Here is a 7,543-nt window from a genome sequence, read left to right as displayed (position 1 = left end):
TGCCTAGCACTTACTAGTTCAGCTCTATAAGAATAAAAAAAGCACTAGACACACACACACACACACACACACACACACACACACACTTGGAGATCTCCCAATTTGAAGTGAGGTAACTCTAGGAGGGCCTACATGATAGAAATCTAGAGGAGGAACTCCCCCCAAAGAAGTATCTAACTAAGATAATCTTCTTAAAGCACTAAGCACATTTTCTGGCATGTGGTAAGGGGTCAATTTATCTTCTAAGCTCCTATCATCATCATCATGGCTGTTGTTCTATACTTATCTATAATTCCTTTTCTGTGTGAAAACACAGAACAAATAAGAGCAAATCTGTTAGAATGAATTCCTGGCCAAGTCTTGTCCAGAGGACAGATACAATTTACATTTCATAGCACTGTTAAATTTTGCAAAGCAATTAAACATATATCACTTGATTCTCAGAAAATCCCTGGTAAGGCAGATATTACAATGGAAATTGCATCTTATACAGGAGTTAGACTCTAAAGAAACATGTAAGGTAAAAATCAAATATAATAAAAATTAATCACAAAATTTTTTTAAATTTTTCTTTACAGTATATAAGCATTACCATATCTCCATTAATCTAAATAGCTAACTTTTCCTTTGGTTGAGCTATAGATATAATAGCTAATTTGCAGCCTGGGCAACATAGCAAGATTCTGTCTCTATAAAAATTAGCCAAGTGTGGCAGTGCACATGTGATGTCCCAGATACTTGGGAGGATTGTTTGAGTCTGGGCAGTTGAGGCTGCAGTGAACCGTGATCATGCCACTGCACTGTAGCTTGGGTGACAGAGTGAAACTCTGTCAAAAGAAATGAATGAATGAATGAATGAATGAGAGAAAGAGAAAAAGGAAGGAAGGAAGGAAGGTAGGAAGGAAGGAAGGAAGGAAAAAGAAAAGAAATAGCTGACTTGCATTTAGAGGCTATGTTGTACAAAAAATGAGGGTAGTATATTTAAACACCAACACTTTTGGCAGCAAGATGCCCATACTGTAAAAAGTATAAGAGAGCCGAGTGCAGTGGCTCATGCTTGTAATCCCAGCACTTTGGGAGGCCGAGGCAGGTGGATCACCTGAGGTCAGGAGTTCGAGACCAGCCTAGCCAACATGGTGAAACCCCATATCTACTAAAAAAAATACAAAAAACTGGCCAGGCATGGTGGTGGGCACCTGTAATCCCAGCTAATTGGGAGGCTGAGGCAGGAGAAGTGCTTGAACCCGGGAGGCAGAGGTTGCAGTGAGCTGAGATTGCGCCATTACACTCCAGCCTAGGCAACAAGAGTGAAACTCCACCTCAAAAAAAAAAAAAAAAAAAAAAAAAAGAAAGAAAGAAAAAGAAAAAAAAAGGAAAGAAAAAGAAAAGAAAAAAGAAAAGGATAAGAGAACTGACACTAACTATGGAAACAGCAATTTGTGCCACCCTTGCTTCACTTCCCTGCATCTCGTGCCCATTAAGTGGAATTCAGGGTAGCTTCACATTTAAGTGGATTTTCATTCTCTCTCTCTCTATTTTTTTATTTTTATTTCTTTAGTTTTCTGGTGAGAACTGGAAAACCTGCTAGACTAATTCTAAAAGAACTGTAACACTGCTTTTAAAATGATGTTTGGTTTAATGGGAGTAAGCTAAACAGATATGTAATATGTCTCCACTAGATAATAATAATCTGCAGTTTTGAGTTTCAAGTGACTTAACCAAAGTCACCATCCAGCAAACCCAAACCGGCTGACTTCTATCCCATCCTCCTGGAACTATACAACATCACATCCTCCCATTAACTAGATAGTGTAACTAAGGTGGTCGTTATTAGCAAAGGTAGGTACTGACTTAATCAGATCCGACCTAGGCAGAGAGTGACGTATCCTAGTGAAATATTAGTGTAGATCTAGAGAAATGTTAAAACTAGTCCACCCAGACTGGAGCTCAGCAAAGAGACATAAGACACATGTCCTTGTTCTTGTGAAAATGCTATCATATCTTTAATGACTATTGTCAAGACCTCTCATCCACAAGACTGAAAAATATCCTGAAAGTGAAAAAGTGATTTACCAAGCAACACTACAGAGTAAATTGTTTCACATTTGTTAAGTTGTGAGAACACAAAAATGATACCTAGCTCAAACAGATGGAAGGGACAGTGGTCTCAATGACTTCATTTTTAAATATGAAATGTGCAACTATTTGGTATATGATATCAGAGTAAAAATTAAGGTAGCCTCATGAAAATGTGACCACTATATAACAGCAAAACTGTTATAGTACTAAGAGCGCCCATATTTGAGCACTCCAAATACGTGATAGTAAATCTTCCTATTCTGATCCTCATTTTGTAGGTAAGAAAACTGAGATTCAGAGTGGCTAAGTAACTTTAATCAGGATCACATAGTTCAGAAATGGCAGAGCCAGAATTTGACCCTAAGATTATCAATTCCAAAGCCTATGCTCCTTCCAGAATATCATTCTCTGTCTCAAATAAGAAACCTTCCCAAGTAAGGGAATCAGTTTGAAAAATACAATATAGATATCTCCCACATCATAAGTGTTCAGCTCTCACAACTAATAATATGCTTCCCAAACTTCATCTCATTTACTGTAAGAATATTTTATTTTAAAGTAACAACAACAAAAAAAGTAACCCATTAAGTATGTATTTTGAATATACTGCACTAGAATACTGGTTCCCAAAGTTGAGCATGGATTCCTGCTCATAATCTCCTGTGAGTCTTCTTCAAATTATTTGTTGGACCTCATAGGTGGTGGTAGCAGAGAATATTTCAGTCCCTTACCCTGAATTGTATTATATAGTATCAGTATTAGAGTAAATAAGTTCTGAAACTGCTGGAGGTTTGAATGACAGATATCTTAAATCAAGATAAAAGTAAAATCAAGGTTTAAAAAAAACTCTAAATTTTTAAAACAGTTACTCAAAAAGCTAAAATTTTGAAATGATAGTTATTATACTATAATTCCTTTCCTTCTCTCAGCTAAATTTTCACTAGCAATCTTTACTGTATGTGGGCTTCTAAATTCAATGTCAGGACTAGGACTAGGAATTAGTCTTGTCTTTTAATCCAATCTATTAACTCTTGTACTTGATTCCCTCTAGCAACAAGAGCAACTTTATTATAAAGTCTTAATTCCTGATATATGTGGAAAGATGATGCTGTTGAAGTACCATCAATAAAGCAGATGCTTCACAGTGGTTGTGATTAATTTGTGCTGATCTTGATACTACCTTGCTTTTATAACCAACATTTACATTTGCAAGCTGGTAGAATTTGAGAGAAGGTTTACCAGTATAACCTGTAATAATGGCAAAGAAGGAAACAAACAGGGCTATATGAAGACTAAATCAAATGGGAACCACACAAACTGGGATATAAATTTGTCAAAAAAAATGCATTAAATGGGTAACACAAAAGAACACATTATCTTGATTCCAATTGGAAGGCAAAGGCCAAATATCTGGGATTTTCCCTCTCTCTGCTTCTGTAATTAAACAGTGGAATCTATATTAATATTTTCCAGAGAAGACATCTAAGTTCCTAGTTTTATATGATGAGTGGTTTAGATGACTAATATAGGTAAGACGTAACTTTTATGCCAAGGAATACAGCAATGAAAGATGAATTAAATGATTTAACTTTTTAAAAAATACTTTTTATCTTAGCTTGTAAAAACAAAATGAAAAAAAAAAAAAAAAAAAAAGCTTTTTACCTGGTTAAAAAAAAAACAAGAACACAAAACTCTTACAACCATTCCACAAGAGTTTTACCACCAGTGTAGTCTGAACCCAAGGCTCTCCAAGTGGGTCTCAAAGCAAGGCCTCTGGACCACCCTGGATCGTGTGTAATGAATACAGAATCCAGAGGCTTTCTAAAAACTTTAGCTTTTGCTCAGTTTCCCCCCACAAATAGTTTTTTTAATGTAGGAACCAAAGTACAGTGAATTCTTTGTGTTTCTAAATAAAGAAACCCAACACACGGAAATACGACCGTCTTTCATATGAAAATCTGAGCAAATGACTCTCAAATCCACTATCCTTTACTAAGGAAATAAAGGGATTCTAGAAAAGAAAGACTCTTGAACAAATAACGATGCCCTTAAGTGGAATGGATTGTTTTGTGAGGTGGTGGTTCCTCTTCCTCTTCCACTGGAAAAATGGAAACAGATGCTGGCTGAAAACCGAGGTGTTCTGAAGAGGTTTCTACATTAGGGTGGGAGGTGGAACCAGCTACTGGTACTTCAGGCTGGGAGAAGTTTTCAGCTAATTTCACAATGACTGAGAAATATACATAGTTGATGGGTCTTATGCTTTTTAGACCTCTAATAAAGGCTTAAAATTCATTCATTTAAAAAATTAAGTGTTTATAAAAAGCATTTATTACAAAGAAGGAAACTGAAGAAAAGAAATGGGAAGAAAACAGTCCCCCAAACTCTTGAGAAAGATTTGATTTGATAAGTTAACAGCCTTCAAGACCCCCTATCCCCGTTCCCGTGGTGCAAGGCTGTTATTCATCAGACAAATAATTTAGATCGTCCCCTTTGTGTTCAGCAATGCTAGGCGGTCAGGAACTCACCAGGAACTCACAGGGCAACACTAATGACAATGGCTCATTAATTGGCACGGTGAGCTTCAAGAAGAAGCAACTGACCTGGGCAGGGAGGCTCAGGAAGGCTTCGCGGAGGAGACGCTGCATCCCAGGGGAACCTCGAGAGCAAAAAGAACATTCAGAGTTTAGGAATTGTTCTGGGGCGGACAAGAGAGCTCCTCGCGAACCTAGGCACGCGCCCCTTCCAGAAAGGGGTAACAGGAGCTTTTTCGGAGAAAACTGAGTCTTCCTTACCATCTGTTGAGAGGAAAGTGGGAGGGATGGAGGCAGGAAAAGAACCAAAACTCTCCCCTTCACTAAGACGTGCACTGCAGCTCTGGTCCCCGGACCCCGGGAAGCAGCATGGCAAACGCGGAGTCCGCAGAGGCGGGAGCAGCGAGGCCAGGGATGGCGGAGAATGTGCTTCTCGCTGCCGGTTCGCGGCCGGGGGTGGGGGACACTCCCATCCATCCCCCAGCCCGGCCGGGTGGCCAGGGTCCTCACACTAGGGCTGTGGCTTAATTAGACCGTGGTAAACTAGCCCCTGTTTCCCCAGAGATCCCAGGCTGGGTCCTCACGGCCTCCCAGGTTCACTCTGAGGGGATTTATTTTCCTTCGCGAGCCTCCCATGATCCGTCAACTGAGTCGCCGCGGGACTGGGACGGGAGCAGAGGCCCCACCGCGCGCCCCGCTGCACGCCCAGCTCCGCGGAGGGTGCCTTTCACACCTGGGTTTCCTTCGTAATTAATTCGTATTATCTTCTCCCTTCCCTCCCTCCAGGCAGGGACAGCTGGAGTCCCGCAGGCCGAGCCCTCGAGGTTAGCACGGGGGTGATCTTGGCGTGGACAGAGGGTTGGGGGCGCCCTTGGGGACCGATCCCCGACACGACAGCACTGTGGTTGGGCCGCTGGGCGAGGGGAGCTTCGGGCCTGCAGTTCCCGCCTTCTTTCCTCCCTTCCAAATCATGAGGCAAGAAGGAAATGGGGCCGTCGGTCCCGGCAGAACCGCCCATCGCCGGGCTAGAGGCGCCCAGGCCGCGGGAAGCCCCAGGGTCCAGGTCCACAGCCTTCCCGGAGCTGAGTTCCATCGGCCTGGCGCGTCTATGTCTGTCTTTCCCTTCTCTCAACCCTCCCCAATCTTCCTTGCCCCAGTGTCTGCTGTTTTTGTTTCCTCAAGTGACGCCTTCTTGCTGGGTAAAGCACACTTTTTCCTCCTCCGAGTACTTCCATAGCTTGCACTTGGGCTGCTGAGTGACTCTGGGTAAGTCCCAGAACCTTCTGGGTGGGCCTGTGTGAAAAGAGGGCCAGGGTGACCCCGGAGGCCACTTCTAATGCCGATATTCTTCAGCACCAGAGGACTCAGGCAAGAGAGTGAAGGTGTCCCTCTTTTTCCCCACCTCGCCCCTGATGGGACTGAGCTGTGTGCAAAAGCACAGATCATCTGGAGGAGAGCCTTAGGTAGCAGTTTTATGTTAAAATGGGGGAGGGGACCAATTTAATTCTGCATTTAGGAAAATTCTAATATATGACAGTACTTCAGGAAATAAAAATGAGATGGTTATGCTTTCTTACAGACACCCTGGCTGGTTTTACATTTATTTTCAAATTTTGTTTTGTGTACCCCAGGGAGCAAAGAATGGCTTGTACATTCCTCAGAGGGCAAGGGGAGGGGGAGTGGTGAAGACAGTAGTTGGTTCTCGGTGTAACTCTGCCAACTGTTGGAGGGCAGCAAGGGGAGGATGGTCTTTTAAGTGGGTTTGGGATCTGGTTACCTTTAATTCGCCTCCCAGGCCACATTTTGCACTAATGGGTGTCTGTCAGCAGTGGACTCAGGTTTCCCCACTTGCCTCGGATAGTGGAAGCATAGGGGCAAACAGCAGAGTAGGCCGCTCTGCCAGAGAGAAGAGAGAGGTATGCCCTGCCCCTGGAGCTGGGGGTGCAGGCTGAAGGATGGGTGGGCACCGAGGGCTTCTCCGCAGGCATGGTGAAAGGGCTACAGACCAGGAGGAGGCTCCACCTTTTAAAAGCCCTTTCTAAGGTGGGAGTTTCCTGGGATGGGTTCTGCAACCCCTCTTAGAAAAATCCACCTTTCATACCTAAAATCAAATTGTTCAAAACCAAGTCAACGTATTTGGTAGTGTATCAGTGCTTAGAACAGAGTTGTTTCTTCGTGCAGAGGCCATTAAAAAACAAACTCTACATGCCCCCAGTACTTTACAGTTTATAAGACATTTTTCACTGACACCAATTCACCTAATTCTGCAAGCCCGGGTGACAGGCAGACTCATTCTCACTGTAGAGTCGAGGAAATGCAGACATGCAAAGAAATCAAGCAGCTTGTCCAAAGTCACAGTTAGGAAATGCCTAATCCCTGTTGGAACGCCTTCTGCAAGGCCTTTCTCATCCTGCTTCTTCCTGTCGCCTCCTCCCTTGAAACAGACGGCCCCCCACAAAGCTCAGCCTGGCACTTTCAGAATGCCCTTTCAACCTCCTACCTCCACTACTTTATTCTGCAGCTTGCACCACCGGGGACACAGGTGGAGTCGGGGGACATAAGGCTCTGGAACACACTTTCTGAAAGAAAGATCTGAAAGATCACATACCCCTCAGGACAGTTTCTCAAGGGACTCAAGTTAAAAATACCCACCTCTCTCACACACGTATCAGCCTTTCATGTTCTCCTTACTAACAAGACTCACCCTATAAACCACGTGAAATAAATAACCTCAAATATAACTCTTAATTGCTTCCAAGTCAATGTTTCCTCATCACTAAACTTTATTGCCTCCCAATCTTTAGGACAAACTCCTCTTGGGACTCTGTTCCTCCCAGGACACAGGCGGAGGAGAGGAGGAAAGCAGCTTCTTGAGGTTCGACCTAGGCGTATGGGGCCTAAGAATAAGCAAGGATGTCAGGAGGCTCAGAGCG

The 7,543-nt window shown here is 43.0% G+C and overlaps 1 non-coding gene across 1 annotated transcript; it reads right to left on the bottom strand.

Annotated features, from left to right (window-relative positions):
- Positions 1-1,553: 1,553 nt before the first annotated feature.
- Positions 1,554-1,615, bottom strand: LOC126945024 (U7 small nuclear RNA). The gene has a single exon (XR_007722271.1). It is a non-coding gene; the product is annotated as a U7 small nuclear RNA (small nuclear RNA).
- Between the last annotated feature and the right edge of the window lie 5,928 nt (positions 1,616-7,543).

Source organism: Macaca thibetana, chromosome 1 (assembly GCF_024542745.1).
Source record: "Macaca thibetana thibetana isolate TM-01 chromosome 1, ASM2454274v1, whole genome shotgun sequence".
Lineage (NCBI taxonomy): Eukaryota > Metazoa > Chordata > Mammalia > Primates > Cercopithecidae > Macaca > Macaca thibetana.
The sequence above is the reverse complement of the archived record's forward strand: the minus strand, read 5'-3'. Positions and strand labels throughout refer to the sequence as shown.